The sequence below is a fragment of the Equus asinus genome, chromosome 17, assembly GCF_041296235.1.
Source record: "Equus asinus isolate D_3611 breed Donkey chromosome 17, EquAss-T2T_v2, whole genome shotgun sequence".
Classification (NCBI taxonomy): Eukaryota; Metazoa; Chordata; class Mammalia; order Perissodactyla; family Equidae; genus Equus; species Equus asinus.
In genome coordinates this window covers 16,263,882-16,282,290 of record NC_091806.1, presented here as the reverse complement: position 1 = coordinate 16,282,290, position 18,409 = coordinate 16,263,882, and the positions used below count along the sequence as shown (strand labels likewise).

Here is an 18,409-nt window from a genome sequence, read left to right as displayed (position 1 = left end):
TATGCAATGAGCTCAGGAAGAATTGTCTCTAATTTTACCCTCAAAGAATCAGAGACTCATATTATCCATAGCAATTGATCCCAGGAAGTACTCTCCATGTTTGCGCTTGGACTAAACAGTTGATGATTTATGATATTTCAAATTCACATTTATGTCTTTTGTGTATGCATAGTGTAGTCAAATTTTGCTTTTATTCTCATGATTAGTCTTGCTATTAAAGGAGATGTCTCATGGCAAAAGCATGGTATCTTGTGTCAGAGAGCTGGGTCCTACAATTTGCTTAATTTCTATGAGCCTCAACATTTTCAACTGTCAGATTAGGTTAATGACAATTAAGAATTATCTTTTAAAGAATTGAAAAATAATGAGTACTATATATGGAAAGTAACAATCTTTAATAAGCATCAGCACTATTGAAAGACTTACCTTAGCAGTCTTAGATGATCTTAATGATGTTTGTGGGTGTCCAGAAACAATTCCATATTCAAATTGACTGCCACTTGTAATAAGTGACTTGCAGCATGAAAGATATGTCGTGCTTGGGGAGAGCCTCTTCAGATAATTAACTATCAAATGAATAGCTGTTAAGAAATTGTATACATTGAACTTGTGCAATATTTTTGTTATATCAATTTACCTCAATAAACCCCAATAAAAAAGAAAGTGTCCTTATGAATCTAGATCTTTCCATCTAGCCTAAAGCCTCAAAAGTTTTTCAAAGAAAACCTGTTTTCTGGTTTTGAATTTAGAATGGATTCACTTGAAACACTGTGGAGAAATGATCTTCCGTATACGGCTCTGGTCCTGCAGAGGAAGAGGCCCACAGTGTAGAGGAAACACATTCTAAATGTTTACTCTGCCCATAAAGATTCTTGCTCTGGAGAGGTGAACAACAACCAAAACGTTTTCACCTTGCTCCGTGGAGACATTTATAATAAGAAAGTTTCCATGAGAATTAAGGAACTTTGTCTTTTATCAGCTATTTTTCTCTCCCAGGAATTAATTATCTCCTTTGCTGGAAAGCCTTTGTCTTAGAAACAGGTATTCTGGAGAGACCTATTTGAGAAACACTCATTCTTGAGTGAGGAATTATGTTCCTACATGTGGAACCTAAGAATGTGGGAGCCCCCTTTGTCTATCGGAACCTGGGTTGTTAACAAAGCTGAATGTCCAGTGAATAACAAGATATGATAGCAAGGTGGCCTAATTCCAGCATGTGGAGCTGTGATGTAGTTTCCCTGTTGACTCAGGTCACAGAAGTTTCTATCTTCTTATCAATGTTAAACTTTTATTGGAAAACCACTGCTGATCGTTTGAGAGTTAGATCAGTGAGGGTTTAAAATTAATGGTGGCCATCTTAAAATTCTTGACTCTAAAAGTTCATTTTTCCCCAGATTTATTAAAATGTCATGGACAAATAAAATTGTATATATTTAAGGTGTAGAACTTGATATTTTGATATAAGTATATATTGTGAAGTAATCGCCAAAATCAAAATATTTAACATATTCATCACTCACATCATTACTATTTTTTTTGTGCGTGTGGCAAGAACACTTAAGATTTATCCTCTTAGCAAATTTTAAGTATGCGATACAATATTATTAACTATGATTGCATTGCTGTACAATAGATTTCCAGAAATTATTCATCTTGCGTAACTGAAACTTTGGTCCCCTGGTCAACATCTCCCTATTTCTCCACCCCCTGCCTTTGGCAATCAGCATTCTACTCTCTGCTTTTGTAAGTTTGAATATTTTAGATTCCACAAATAAGTAAGAACATACAGTATTTTTCCTTGTCTGGCTTATTTCACTTAGCATGATGTCCTCCAGGTTAATTTGTCACAAATGGCAAATTTCCTTCTTTTTTAATGATTATGTGATATTCCATTGTACATATATACCTCAGCCATCAACAGACATAGGTTGTTCCCATATCTTGGCTATCAGGAATAATGCTGCAATAAACACGAGTGCAGATATCTCTGAGATATTGATTTCAATTCCTTTGGCTATATGCCCAGAAGTGAGATTGATGGATCAAAAGTAGTTCTATTTTTAATTTTTTGAGGAACCTCCATACTATTTTCCATAACGGCTGTGCCAATTTACATTCCACCAAGCTTGCACAAGGGTTCCCTTTTTTCTGCATCCTCAACACTCATTACCTTTTGTCTTTTTGACAATTACTGTTCTTACGAATGTGAGTTGATACCTCATTGTGGTTTTGATTTGCATTCCCCTAATGATTAGTGATGCTAAACACTTTCTAATATTCCTGTTGGCCATCAGTATGTCTTCTTTTGAGAAATGCCAATTCAGGTCTTTTTCACATTTTTCTTTTTCTTTTGGCTGAGGAAGATTTGCCCTGAGCTAACGTGTTGCCAATCCTCCTCTTTTTTTTTTTCTTGAGGAAGATTAGCCCTGAGCTAACATCTATGCCAGGCTTCCTCCACTTTACACGTGGGACACTGCCACGGCATGGCTGATGAATGGAGCAGGTCCACGGCCCCGGACCTGGGCCATCAAAGTGGAGTGCATGGAACTAGCCACAGGCCCTGGCCCTCCTTTGCCCATTTTTGAATCAGGATGTTTGTGGTTTTGCTATTGAATTTATATGTTCATTGTATATTTTAGATATTAACTCCTTATCACATATATGGTTTGCAAATATTTTCTCACATTCATTGGTTTCCTTTTCACTCTTGATTGTTTCCTTTGCTGAGCAGAAATTTTTTAGTTTGATGCAATCCCACTTGTTTGTCTTTGCTTTTGGTGTCATATCTAAAAAATCATTGCCCAGACCAATGTCAAGAAGATTTTTCCCTATGCTTTCTTCGAGTTTTATGGTTTCAGGTCTTATGCTTAATTCTTTAATCTATTTTGAGTTGATTTTTGTATATGGTGCAAGATAAGGGTCCAATGTTGTTCTTATGAATGTGGATATCCAGAGTTCCCAAACCATTTCTTGAAGAGACTATCCTTTCCCCATTGTATGTTCTTGGTAGCCTTGTTGAAGTTTAGTTGACTGTATATGCATGATTTAATTTCTGGAGTCTGTATTCTATTCCATTGGTCTATAAGTCTGTATTTTTGTCAGTACTCACTGTTTTTATTATAGTAGCTTTGTAATATACTTAAAAATCAGAAATTGTGATGTCTCCAATTCTATTCTTCTTGCTCAAGATGGCTCTGGGCATTCCAATTTCTTTTGTTGTTCCATATGAATTTTTATGGAAAGGTGTTTTCGCTTTTCTTGCAGGGCTATGGAATAGCCAAAAACCTTAGAAGGCTCCTGATTACAATTATTTCTGGCACTTATGGGCTGGTCAGTATGGAATATTAGACAGCATTAAAAGTGTGGGAAGATATATAAAAGACAATAAAAAAGTTCCAGTTCCACATCTTTGTCACTTGTAATTACTACTAGTTGTTTTTCCTTGAGTCATTCCAAGAGGTATGTCATGGTAAGTTGTTGTGGTTTTAATTTTTCTTCCCTAATGCTAATGATGTTGGGCATTCTGTTTCTCATGTTCTTATTGACTATTTGTATATCTTCTTTTGTGGTATTTCTGTTCATGTCTTTTATACTTTTTAAAAATAGGGTTTTAAAAAATTTATATATTTAATATATTTATTTAAATTTTCTCCTGCTCCATGGATCGTCTTTTCAGTCTTAAAAATGATGACATCTGATGAGTAGAACATTTAAGATTACAGTAAAGTCCAATTTTTCATTAATTCTTGCATTACATACTTATCACATCATATGAAATAAATATTGGTCTATTTTTAATAGATTTTATTATCATTATTATTATTATTTTAGATTAAGCTTTACTACGTGGGTCTCTGACTCATTTAGACTTAGTTTTTGTGTATGGTGTGAGGTAGTTGCTACTATTTATTTTTTTTCCCTATAGATATCCAATTGACAGCATAATTTGTTTAAAAGTCTATTCTTTAACCATTGAATTACCTTGACGTTGTTGTAAAAGAATGAGCATAATTAAGTTTATTTCTGGACATTCTATTGTTTCTGAACATAGTTATATGTTTTTCCTTATGCCACTCAATATTGATTACAGGAGTTTAAGGGTAAGCCTTGAAATTAGGTAAAGTTCACCAACTGTGTTCTTTTTGTCAGAGTGCTTTGCTATTCTAGGCTCTTTCAAATTTCTACATTTCTGTATAAATTTCAAAGTAAATTTACCAATTTCTCCAGCAATCTTCTTGGGATTTTGATTGGAATTGTATTCAAAATTTAGAATTGGTACGTTAAGCATGTTGGGTTTTCTGTTCCATCTAACGTCGTATATCTCTCTATTTATGCATTTAATTTTATCAGTGGTGTTTTCTAGTTTTCATGCACAGATGTTGAATATATTTTAAAAATGTAACCCTAATATTTCACTTTAAAAAAAGTCATTGGACATAGTATTTTGTTTCTAACTTCAATTTCTAATTGTTGCTATTGTAGAAATACAATAGATTTTTTATATTGACGTTGTGACCTGCATCTCTGCTGAATTCACTGATTAGGCCAATTAGTTTTTTAAGTGTATTTAACATTTCTCCATACATAATTATTCCATCTACACAAAGATACATATTTACAATTTTGCTTCTTCCTTTCCAATCTGTGTCTTTTCTTTTTCTTTTCTTATTGCAATGATTAGCACCAGAGTAAAATATATAATAGTAATGGTGAGTGGATATGCTTTTCTTGTTCCTATTCTTAGAGGGAGTGTATTCATCATTAATATGATGGAAATTATGGATTTTATATAGATGCTCTTTATTAGGTTGAGTAAGTTGTTTTCTAGTCTCCATTTGCTAACATTTAAAAAAAAAATAAATCTGGGCTGAAATTTATCAATTTTTATGCATCTCTTCAAATAATCATGTGGTTATTCTCCTTCATTCTGTTACTTTAGTGACTTACATTGAATGATATTTGAATGTTAAATCAACCTCTTATTCATTGGCAAACTCTACATGATTATGATGTATTATTATTTTTAAAAATCATTGATGATTTGATTTACTGATATTTTGTTAAATGTCTTTTGCATATACTCATAGGGATATTTGTCAATTTCTTTCTTTTAATGTCATTTGGTATTTAGACAATGCAGGCTTCATATAATAAAATGCATAGGGTTTTCTCCTTTGTGTTCTGAAAGAGTTTGCATAGGTATTATTTATTTTTTAAATATTATTATGGGATTCAAAAGTGAAGCCATTGGGCCTGTGATTATTTTTGAGAAGGATTTTAATTACAAATTCAATGTCTTTGGCTGATATGAATCTATTCAGGTTTTCTATTTCTTTGTCAGTTAGACTTTGTAATACTTTTACAAATAATTGGTTTTTAAGTTGTCAAGTTTATTAGCTTTAATTTATCACAATATTTCCTACTATCAAGTTAATGTCCATAGAATCTGTAATGTTGTATTATCTTTCATTCTTGATATGAATGATTTGTGTCTTCTATCTCTTTCATCCTTTTTCTCCATCACTCCCTCCTCTATATGCCTCCTCATTATTCTAGCTAAGTCTTTGTCAATTTTATTTAAGCTTTTTAAAGAGCCAGCTTTTTATTCACTGATTTTTTTCTACTATTTTTTTGTTTTCTACATCATTGAGTTTTTGTTCTTATCCTTATTATTTCCTTTCTTCTCCATTCTTTCTTCTTTATTTTGTCTGTTTTTTCTACATCTGTAGCTCAAAATCTTTGATAATTAATTTTAAATATTATTCCTTTTCTAATATATACATTTTATGGTCCAAATTAACCCTGATATGTTGTGCTTTCAATTTAATTTATTCAAAATATTTTTTAGTTGTCTTGTGATTTCTTTTTTTAATTGAGATAAAACTTATCATTTAACAATTTAAAAGTGTACAGTTCATTGTCTTTTAGTACATTCACAATGTTGTGCCATCATTACAGGTATATAACTGTTTAACATTTTCATCTCTCTATACAAATTAAGCAGTCACTTTCCATTTCTTCCTTTCCCTAGACTCTGGTTAACCACTAATCTGCTTTCTGTTTCTGAGGATTTGCTCATTTTAGATATTTCATATACATAGAATTATACAATGTTTTGCCTTTTGTGTCTGTCTTCTTTCACTTAGCATAATGTTTTCAAGGTCCGTCTATGTTTTAGCATTTAAAAGTATTTCATTCCTCTCTGTAGCTGAATAATATTCTATCCTATGGATATACCATGTTTGGTTATCTGTTAATCAGTTGACAGAGATTTGAAATATTTTTACCTTTTGTCTATTGTGAATATTGCTGCTGTGAGAACTTTGTACAAGTCTGTTTGAACACCAATTTTTAATTATATTAGGTATATACTTGGGAGTGGAATTGCTGGGTCACATGATAATTCTGTATTTAACTTTTTGAGGAACCATCAACTATTTTCTCACAGCTATGGACAATTTTACATTTCTATCAACAATAATATGAGATTTCCAATTATTCCATCTTTTCCAACACTTGTTAATTTCCTTTTTTAAAAAATTATAGCCATTTAAAAGATGTGGAGTGTATCTCATTGTGATTTTTCTTTGCATTTCCTTAATGACTAACAATATCAAGTGTATTTTTATATGCTCATTAGCCATTTGTTTATCTTATTTGCAGAAATGCCTATTTGAGTCCTTTGCACATTTACAAGTTGGGTTTTCCTTTTTTTTTGTTGAGTGATATGTTATTTACATATTCTTGATACAAGATGCTTATCAGAGATATGATTTGCAAATATTTTCTCTCATTCTGTGAGTTGACTTTCACTTTCTTGATAGTGTCCTTTGAGAAATATGATGTTTTAATTTTGATAAAATCCTATTTATCTACTTTTCTTTAGTTGCTTGCACTTTTGTTGCCACATTTAATAAACCATTGCTAATATAAGGCCATAAAAATTTGTTCCTATGTTTTCTTCGAAGAGTTTTATAGTTTTAGCTTACACTTTGATGTTGAATCCATTTTGAGCTAATTTTTGTACATAGTGTGATTTAGGAGTCTTAATTAATTCTTTTGTATTTGGACATCCAGTTGTCCTGGCACCATTTGTTGAAGAGATTATTCTTTCTCTAATGAATGGTCTTGATTGCTTTCTAAAAATTCAATTGACGATATATGCATGGGTTTCCTTCTGGACTCCCAATTCTATTCTTTTTATCTATATGTGACTTCTTATGCTTTTACTATGCTGTTTTAATTCCTATAGCTTTTAATAAGGTCAGAGATTGGAAAGTATGATATTGTTTGCTTCTTGGGGTTCTTTGCAATGCCCTATGAAATCTTTTCTATTTCTGTAAAAGATGGCTTGGGGACTTTTTTGTTTTAAAGATTGGCACCTGAGCTAACAACTGTTGCCAATCTTTTTCTTTTTTTCTTCTTCTTCTCCCCAAAGGTCCCCAGTACATAGTTGTGTGTATTCTATTTGTGAGTGCCTCTGGTTGTACTATGTGGGACACCGCCTCAGCATAGCCTGATGAGCGGTGCCATGTCCATGTTCAGGATCCGAAGTGGAGAAATCCTAGGCTGTCAAAGTAGAGTGTGCCAACTTAACCACTTGGCCACAGGGCCAGCCCCTGACATTGGGATCTTGATAGTGGTTGCGATGAATTTGTAGATCACTTTGGGAAATCATCTTAATTATATTAAATCTTCCAGTCTGTGAACACAGAGTGTATTTCTATTTATTTAGATCTTTAATTTATTTAAAAAATGTTTCATATTTTTCAGTGTAAAAGTCTTTCATCATATAGTTTAAATTTGATCTTCAGTATTTTATTCTTTCTGATGCTCTGGTAATGGAATTGTTTCCTTAATTTCATTTTCAGATTGTCCATTGCTAGTGTATAGAAATACAACTGGTTTTTGTATGTTGATCTTGTATCCTGAAATTTTGCTAAACTTCTTCATTAGATCTAATAGTTTGTGTGTGTGTGTGTGTGTGTGTGTATTCTCTAGGGTTTTCTATGTATAAGGTTATTCATTTGCAAATACAGATAGATTTACTTCTTCCTGTCCAGTTTGTATACCTTTTCTTTTGTTTTCTCAAACCTAATTTCCATGGTAAGAACCTATAGTAAAATGTTGAATAGAAGTGTTTAGAGTGGACACAGTTACACTGTTTTAACTTTTAAGAAAAGCTTTTTGAGGTGTAGTTTTTTGTTGGTCTTGTGACTTTTCTAAAGTATTTTTACAAAGACTAGTGTCCTAGTCAGCACAATAAAGAAGAAAGAAATGAGAGAGTTTGGAAAGGAATAACTAAACTGTGTATTTGCAAAATTTATAGTTTTGTACACAGAAGAATCATTACTAAAACTAATAAGTGAATATAGCCATATTGCTGTATAAAATGTCAGTATATAAAAATAAATTCTTTATTTATGTCTGCATCAAGAATAAAAACATTGGAAAATTAAATTGAAAAACTGTTCACATTAGATAAAAATGAAAATGTGAATAAATCTAATAGATAATGTGCAAGAATTCTACATGAAAATTTACACTACTGATTTCAAGACTTAATATAAAGATACCAGTAACCAAGACAGTGTGGTATCAACATATGCTAAACACGTGGAACAAGATAAAGAGTCCAGAAATAGGCCAGCAATAAATGGCTAATTGATTTTCACAAAAAGTTGCCAAAGCAATTATTGGGGAAGAGAAAGTCTTTTCAACAAATGATGCTATTTTTCTGAATATTTTTTATGACCCTGAAGTATGTGATTTTTTTTTATTGAAAGAAACATAAAAGGTTTTTCCATAAAGAAAAGGTATATAAATATCAGTATTTAAATTATGAACTGTTGTTCTTAAGAAGAACCTTAAAATAAGTGAAGAGGCAAACTTTAAACTAGGAACTATTTGAAAGCTATTTAAATCACTAAGGACTATTGTTTAGAATACATAACAAACTCTGCAAATGGAAAATAAAAAAGACAAATAAAAAAATGGGACGTGAGCAGGCATTTCAGCAAAAAGAAAGATATAGGGAATAAACGTGAGATAATAATCAACTCATTAGTAATTATGGAAATGCCAATCTAACCCACAATGAGATAACATTCTATATCCACTTAATTTGCAAAAGTTAAGAAGTTTGAGACTACCATGTGATGTAGAGGATATGAACCAATGGGATGTCTTTCACATTGCTGCCCCAGGTGTATATATTGATACAACTACTTTGGCAAAGATTTTGGCATTATCTAGCGATCTTGAACATTCACAGAAACTCAATTCATAAGTTCAACTCCTATATATATGCTTAAGCAATACTTGGTACATGTACATCTGAAGTTGTGTACCATAGTCTTTTGCAGCCTGTCAGTAATACTGAAAATGTGGAACTACCCAGAAACCTATCAACCGAAATCGACTGTAAATCACCGCCAGAAGCATTGCCTGAATCCAAAGAATGTACCCTAGGGCACAGGAGCTGTGGACTTCAGCACTGCAGGCTTGGAGAACAAACAGCTTCAGGGAGAGACATTGACCAAAATTAGCTGTTCTGTAATGGGAAACAATTCACGAAGAATGTCTGAGAAGGTAGATTTCTTTAGTCACTTGAAAACAGATTCTCAAAGTTTTAGCGGAAATTCCATCTCAAGCTGAGATCCTGTTTTTTGTTTTTAAATTGTTTTTTTAAATTGGTAAAAACATGGCTGTCATTTATTTATTTTTTACTGTGGGTCTATTTACTCCTCAAAACAATCACAAGAATTATTTGTCTCATTTTGAATATGAGAAAAACTGAGGCTGAGAAAGGTTAAGTAACTCCTTTCAAGGTAAGGAAACATATTTACAGCATACCTTAGATTACAGACTGGCTCTGTGCTTATCCAGCGTTTATGTGTTTTAACTAAGCTGTCGTTGCTCGTATTTCAGTGAGTCAGTTATAACTGGGGTTTTTCTGTTGCTCAATGCATTTTAACTCTTTTGTTCAAGTAATTTCCAGCTAATTGACAGTGCCAATGAAAGCATATAGTGCGCTTGGAGATACGTTTGGAAAATATAATTGATTGGAATTAGTTCCTATCAGGATGGAACCACAAATGCAGTTGGTGGGCCCACACAGGTACCTCATTCATTGTTCACATTCACCAGTGATATAGTCCAGCTCAATTCCTCAATTGTTAACTTTCCCAAGTTCTTTCTTACTTATCTAATCTAGATCTTGGATAGTATTTTTTGGCTTCAACTGCAACATCACTTCCTTAAGGATACCTTCCCTGAGCATTCCACCTCCTCCCCTATTTAAGCCATGTCCCCATTGCACATACATAGAGCACTGTCTTTTTTATAGTGCTCATCACTCCTTTTTTTTTTTTTTTTTTAAATAGTTGAGTTCTTGCATGATCAGAGCAGAGAAACTACCTAGGCTGTGGACGCAGTTTTGTATTTAAATTTCAGTTATGCCACTACTCATTTCTGATCCTGGGTAAGTTACCTAAAGTCATAGTGCCTCAGTTCCCATTTGTAAAATAAGAATAATAATTGTGTCCATCACAAAGAGTACCTCATGTAATGTGTATAATACAGTGCCTGTCATATAGCGCTCAATAGTTAGTCAATGTCATTGTTATTATTAAACAGTGCTGTCTGGTACACTTTAAGTGTTCAACGAACATTTATTTTAAAAAACTGAAGAATCCAAGTTATGACTGTATCCTGGTGATTTTTCCAGCTTACTGGATGAATTCTAACCCTTGTCAAAATTTCATTGTCTGGTCAGAGGACTGTAGGAAGAACAGAGCAGCATTTGGTTGCCATTTTGGCAAAGCATTCTAAAATTAATTACTCTTCCCTTGAGGAAATAGCACAGAGGAGTCACCCATTTGAATAAAACTCATGTCTTTATATTGTAAGAATTGAAGGAGTTAAGAAGACAGGACTGCAAGAATTTCTTGGCAGAGATAACCACAAAGGCAATGTCTCTCCCTGACCTCCTCTGGCTAGACATGGGATTCTAGTGAAATGAAGGGAGAAGACAGGGTGGGTCCCAAGGACCAAAATATGTGCCTCTGCACTGAGCATAGATGCTCTAAAAAAAAGGCTTGAAGGCATTGACTTCAAGAGATTCCTTGTCAAAGTGACTTTAATCAACTGTTGATGTTTTGGTAATTGAGTTTGCTTTTCTAGCTTTAAAAATGGCTACCATGTTCTTAGGGCCTGTATCAAGGCTCTCAGATCAAGTTCTACAAAAAAAGTTTAAAAACTAAATTTAGATTTAAAAACTAGCTTTAGATTTTATTTTATCATTTTTTTAAAGATTGGCGCCTAGGCTAACAACTGTTGCTGATCTTCCTTTTTTTTTAAATAATAAATTAAGATGATCATGACTCTGGTTGTAAACACCTTGCATTGAAGAAAACCCTAATAGAGTTTGATTTAAGTATTTTAGAGTCTGCAAAGGACCAACTGATAAGAAGTCAGTAGTTTGTGATCCTCAATACTGAGTTGGGCAAAAATAACCTTTTTTCCCAACCAGTTTTTATGTAAGAACAACCTATGATTTATTTATTTGTCAGTATTTGTCTCTGCTCTTGATCCTACAGGCCATAATCAACAAGTGAATTTGGTAAAAAGTTTGGATTTCAAGGGCAGCAATTGTTGGAAATATCACAGCACAACTACTTACAAAATGTCTTTCTTACGTATCGTTCTCAAATTATTCCAAAAATTGAGGAAGAAGGAACCCTTCCTAACACATTCTATGAAGCCCACATCGCCCTGATGTCAAAGCCAGACAGGGACAACACAAAGAAGGAAAATTACAGGCCAATGTTGCTGATGAACATAGATGCAAAAATCCCCAACAAAATATTGGCAAACTGAATACAGAAATATGTTTAAAAAGATCATACACCACGATCAAGTGAGAGTTATACCAGGGACACAGGGATGCTTCAACATCCACAAATCAATCAATGTCATACGCCACATTAACAAAATGAGGAAGGAAAACCACATGATCATCTCAATAGATGCAGAAAAAGCATATGACAAGATCCAACATCCATTTATGATAAAAAGAAAACCACTCCCAATAAAATGAGCATAGAAGGAAAGTACCTCAACATAATAAAGGCCATATATGACAAACCCACAGCCAAAATCATACTCAATGAGGAAAAACTGAAAGCCATCCCTCTGAGAACAGGAACAAGACAAGGGTGCCCATTCTCTCCACTCTTCTTCAATGTAGTACTGGATGTTTTGGCCAGAGTGATTAGGCAAGAAAAAGAAATAAAAGGAATCCAAATATGCAATGAAGAAGTGAAACTCTCACTGTTTGCAGATGACAAGATTTTATATATAGACAAACCTGAAAAATCCATGGGAAAGCTACTAGAAATAATCAACAATTATAGCAAAGTTGCAAGGTACAAAATCAACTTACAAAAATCAGTTGCATTTCTATACTCTAAAATGATCTAACAGAAAGCTATAGTAATCAAAACAGCATGATACTGGTACAAAAACAGACATACGGATCAATGGAACAGAATTGAAAGCCCAGAAATAAAACCACACATCTACAGACAACTAATCTTCAACAAAGGAGGTAAGAACATACAATGGAGAAAGGGGAGTCTCTTCAACAAATGGTGTTGGGAAAACTGGACAGCCACATGTTAAAGAACGAAAGTAGACCACTATCTTATGCCATATATAAAAATAAACTCAAAATGGATCAAAGACTTTAAGGTAAGACATGAAACCATAAAATTTCTAGAAGAAAATATTGGAAGTACACTCTTTGACATTGGTCTTAAAAGGATTTTTTCAAATACCATGTCTACTTGGACAAGGGAAACAAAAGAAAAAGAAACAAGTAGGACTTCACCAGTCTAAAGAGCTTCTACAAGGCAAGAGAAACCAGGATCAAAACAAAAAGACAACCCACCAATTGGGAGAAAATATTTGCGAATCATATATCCAACAAGGGGTTAATCTCCGTAATATATAAAGAACTCACACAACTCAAGAACAAAAATCAAACAACCTGATCAAACAATGGGCAGAGGATACGAACAGACATTTCTCCCAAGAAGATATACAGATGGCCAATAGGCACATTGATGCTCAATATCACTAATCATCAGGGAAATGCAAATCAAAACTACACTCAGATATCACCTTACACCTGTTAGAATGGCAATAATAAGCAAGACAAAAAATAACAAATGTTGGGGAGGATGTGGAGAAAAGAGAACTCTCATACACTGCTGGTGGGAATGCAAACTGGTGCAGCCACTATGGAAAACAGTAGGGAGATTTCTCAAAAAACTAAAAATAGAAATACCATATGACCCAGCTACCCCTCTACTGGGTATCTATCCAAAGAACTTGAAATCAACAGTTCGAAGAGACTTGTGCACCCCTATGTTCATAGCAGCATTATTCACAATAGCCAAGACATGGAAGCAACTCAAGCATCCATCGACTGATGATTGGATAAAGAAGATATGAGATATATATATATATATATATATACACACACACACACACACATACATACAACAGAATAATACTCAGCCATAAACAAGACAAAATTATCCCATTTGCGACGACGTGGATGGACCTCAAGGGTATTATGTTAAGTGAAATAAGCTAGACAGAGAAAGACTTACACTGTATGATTTTACTCATATTTGGAAGACAAATAAACGCACGGACAAGAGAACTATTTACTGTTACCAGGGGGAAGGTGGATGGGAGGTGGGAGCAAAGGGTGAAGGGGAGCACCTATATGGTGACTGAAAAATAATATGTACAGTTGAAATTTCAATGTTGTAAACTATCATAACCTCAATAAAAAAATTTAAAAATGTCTTTCTTAGATGACTCTGTAATACGTCCATTGTCTCCTTTTACCTCTCCCCTTTTTTTCTCTTTTCATTTCTTTACTTCACTTTTTCTACTCCTCTTCCTTTCTCTTCTCCTTTCTTTCCTTCCATTTCTCTCTTCTCCTTTCTCTCTCCACATCCCTGTTCTTGCTCTCTCACCAAATGCTTTATAATACCTTACAGTGGCCAACACTGAGGATGCAAAAATGAATAGATCATAAGACTAAAGCACGATATTCTAATACAAATCATTTATTTGGATAGTGAACTGGGTTTAAAGTTTCCAGTTTCCTGGAAAACTCCACAGTCAGTCATAAGAGTCAAATCTGGAAAGATTAAGTTTTTTATGTATTGGAATATGGCTTTAGCAACTGAGTTAATGAAATGAGTAGACAATAGACCCCACAAAACAAGCAGGCGAACTAAGCAATAATTGAATCTTTGTGTTAAGGATTCTTTTAATAGCTTGCTTTTTCTTTTTGATATTTCTCATTGTTTCCCTCTTTCTCCTGTTTCTCCTCACTTAGTTAGCTTACATTTTCAGAATCTTTACTTTTTTGGAGATGTTTAGTGACAATTTTGAAGGTTTTCTTTAGTGATTCTCCCAAGAGAACAGTAAAATCATAGAACAAGAACAATAATAAGTTTAAAATGATTTAATCTTCTCAACAATTGTAAATAAAGGCATGTTTATTCTTCCTTTAATAGACAAAAAAACTGAAACATCAAGAGATAAAATAATGTTGTATAGTTAATCAGGGGTAGATCGTGGACTCCAAACGAAGTCTTTGGATTTTAAATCCATTTCTCTTGCTTTACTCTTTAATGCATTTCTAATTTTCCCTTTCTCCTTTCTTTCCCACTTTCTTTCTCTTTTGCCTCGATTTTTCTCCTCCCTCTCTCATTAAATCTTTACAAGCATTTATTTTTTTGGCAAGCATTGGGGATACAAAAATGAATAAGATTACAATTGTGGTAACACAAATTTTTGCATTCAAGGACCCACACTGTTGAATAAGAGTGGTGAGTGTGAGACAATGTGGCGAGTGCTGTAATGGACATTTACGGCAGTCTCTGACATTGGGAGGAGGTCACAGCACACTTTTTCAGTTTGAGGAAGTGGAGAAGCTTCCAGACAGGCAAAGTATGAAAAGGTATAGCTCATGAAAGAATATTTATATATCTTTGAGTCTATTTAAATGACTTAAATTAGTAGAACAAAATGGATTTTCACTGGTAAGCATTTCCAGCCGTGTTGGGGTAAAATACATACATCTTTGGGTATTTGTGAATGTGCCACTTATATGGCCACAAGATGGACTGGCTCTTAAAACTGGATGCATAGTATTTTTCTTTTCTGATATTAAAAGTCACACATTTTATTGTAGAAAATTGAAAACAAATCAAGAAATTATGAAGAAGAAAATTAATACCAACTTTATTGTCACATGTTTGAATATGAAAAATGTTGACGTGGTTTTGTGCTTGTTTTTGCCTTCTGTAAAACTAGAAAAAATGAGGCACTCTATGGATATTTATGCATTAAGTGAAGATGTTATTATTAAGGATGAGTGCAAATTTCTTTTCAGGAAAGTCATTTGTCTCTTCAACTGAGCTGATGGAAAAAATGAATAACATGACAGAATTCATCCTCCTGGGCCTAACTCAAAATATGGAACTTCAGAAATTTTCATTTCTTGTGTTCTTAATTGTCTATTTGGTCACCCTGGCAAGCAACTTGCTTATTATGATCACTATCAGCACCAGTAAGGCCTGGGATCCCCCATGTGCTTCTTCCTGTCTTACTCATCTCTTATGGATGGCTGCTGTTCTTCCTCCATGACCCCTAAAACGCTAGCTCACACTCTTTCTGTGAGAAAAATCATTTCTTTTAAGAGGTGTATGACAAGTCTTTGCTCTGCATCTTTTTGGTGCTGCTGAGATTATCCTTCTCACAGTTACGGCCTATGACCTCTATATGGCCATCGGCAATCCCCTGCAATATAGGGCCATCACGAGTGGACAGATGTATAGGCTTCTTGTGAGAGTGACCTGGACTGGAGCCTTTGTCCAGGCAACCATTCAGATCCTCTTCACAGTTTGGATGCCCTTCTGTGGCCCCAATGTCATAGATCACTTCATGTGTGCATTGAACCCTTTGTTGAAACTTATCTTCATGGACAGTCATACCCTTGATCTCTTTGTTGCTGCCAATCGTGGATTCATCTGCCTGTTAAATTACTCTTTTGATAGTCTCCTATGTGGTCATCTTGCACTCTCTAAGGACCTGTAGCTTGGAGGGGAGACACAAAGCCCTCTACACCTGTGTCTCTCACATCACCATAGTCATTTTGTTATTTCTGCCCTTCATATTTGTGTATCTGCACCCAGTAACCACCTTCTCGAGCAATAAAGCTGTGGCTGTGTTTTATACCATGATAACTCCTACGTTAAACCCTTTAATCTACACACTCAGAAACGCAGAGGTGAAAAATGTTATAAAGCAGCTCTGGATCAAAAGGTGACTTCAATGGAGAAATGCTTGCAATAGCATAAAATGACTTTATTTTTCAAACGGCAAGGAGAAAATAATATAATTTCTATGGTTTGGGGGCAAGTGAACACTACATTTAAAAGTATGTTGATGTTGGCATATAAGCCCACTGAAGAAAGGCCCAGGCAGGAAATTACCGATCATTTAAAATATCCCATTTAGATTTATTTATTGCCCATTGATTGTTAAAATTAGATGTACTTTCAGAATCGGTTGGAATTCTTGTTAAAACGCACATTTCCACTATACAGCTCTAGAGATTCTAATTCAATGGGACTGTTGCAGACTGACATATCTGCATTTTAAGTAAATTATCCAGTTATTTCTAAGCAGTGATCTGTGCATACACCTTGTGCTATAGATTATGTTTGCATCCTTAGCCTAGTAATGCAGGACCTTATTGAGGCATTTCCTGGGAAATATCTTTCATAGCACATGATATGAGAATTCATGAAACTTTCAATTCTTCATAAATCCTTCAATGTAACCTTACTACCTTTGCAATCGCCAAACAATAATATTGTGTTCTGTGAAAAATAGAAAGATTTTTGGTATTTATTTTCTGTCTTATCTTTCTATACTTTTTAATCTTCTGCTACATCTGGTCTGATTCTCTCTTTTTGTCTCTGTGCTTCCAAAGGGAAGATCTACCATATCTTCTTGCTGAATTATTTGGACTAAAATTCATTGTTACCGTAATCTTAAACTGGTTATTCATTTTGAGAAGATTTTTCATGATTTTGCTATGTGAAGGAGATTTTATGTATCATTTTTATATGCACATTTTGGCGGAATGGTTGGTAGGGTTTAGTATACTACAGTGGTTAAGAGAATAGTCTAGGAGTAAAATAGTTCTGAAATCAAAACTTAGTTTTGCTGCATATAATGTAAACTCTGGAAAACCATAACCTCTTTAGGTGTGAGTTAAAGGGGAATGATCGATACCTTATAAGAATTAAATAAATAATCCTTGTAAATCTTTTATTACCAATATGTGCTCAATAGCTGTTAGCTATTATGGACCTTTATTACTGGAGTCTCTGTAACCATATAGACCAACTCATTAATTTTTTTGAGCATTAGAAGGAATAATACATCATTTCTTTGTATTTGCTGTGAAGAATAATACTCTAATCTGACTGGTCTTGTAGAATTTGTTGGGGGCTGGAGTACTTCCCAACAGCCTTGGACATTACTGTGCACTCTTTCCTGGTTTTATGATTTCCATTAGTCTCATGCCTCCTAGGCCTTGGGGCTGATCCATTTATGGGTACGATTTTTTCCTGAAAAGCCCTGATTGAAGGGCCATAACATGATCTTATTATGAACCTGAGGTCAACACAAAAGGCGACCAGAATATGAACAGAATCAAGTGAGATTTTTGTTTAGAGGAAGTAGTGTGGAGCAGTGGTAAGAGCAGGCTTGGGAGCCAGATTCCTGGGTTTAAATGTGACCTGGGGAGGGCATTTAACCTTTCTACCCCATATTTTATTTATCTGTAAAAGAGGTAACAATAATATCTATCTCATAAAGTTTTGGGCCAATTAATTGGGTTTATATATGTTAAGTTCTTATGAAAGTCCCCAGCTCATAGTAAACATTATAAAAATGTGTTTAAAAAGAAAAAAAAAATATTGATTAGTGTGGACTCAACTTTCAGTCAGGGTAGATTTTAGCTTATATCTTCTTAAACTAGCTAGAGGCAGATTCTGTGTGGATCAGGACCCCTATGGATCTTGCCTTGGTCTCTGTCTCCTTAGGTGAAAAAGAGACCTTCTTGGTTGACTAGTACTATGTCAGAAAACTTTTCCCTTGAATTTCAGCAAGGACATTATTGACTTTTAGGGTTATTATTCAGCCTGTGGAAGTCCTGTTAGCAGCAGGGTTTTGGGGAAGTGGAAGGATTTGGGTTATGGAGTCAACAGAACTAGTACTGAATTCTATCTAGTTAGGTTATATA

General features: G+C 34.1%; 1 pseudogene; it reads left to right on the top strand.

Moving 5' to 3' along the window:
• Positions 1–2,490: 2,490 nt before the first annotated feature.
• Positions 2,491–16,420, top strand: LOC106821884 (olfactory receptor 4C12-like; annotated as a pseudogene).
• Positions 16,421–18,409: the final 1,989 nt, after the last annotated feature.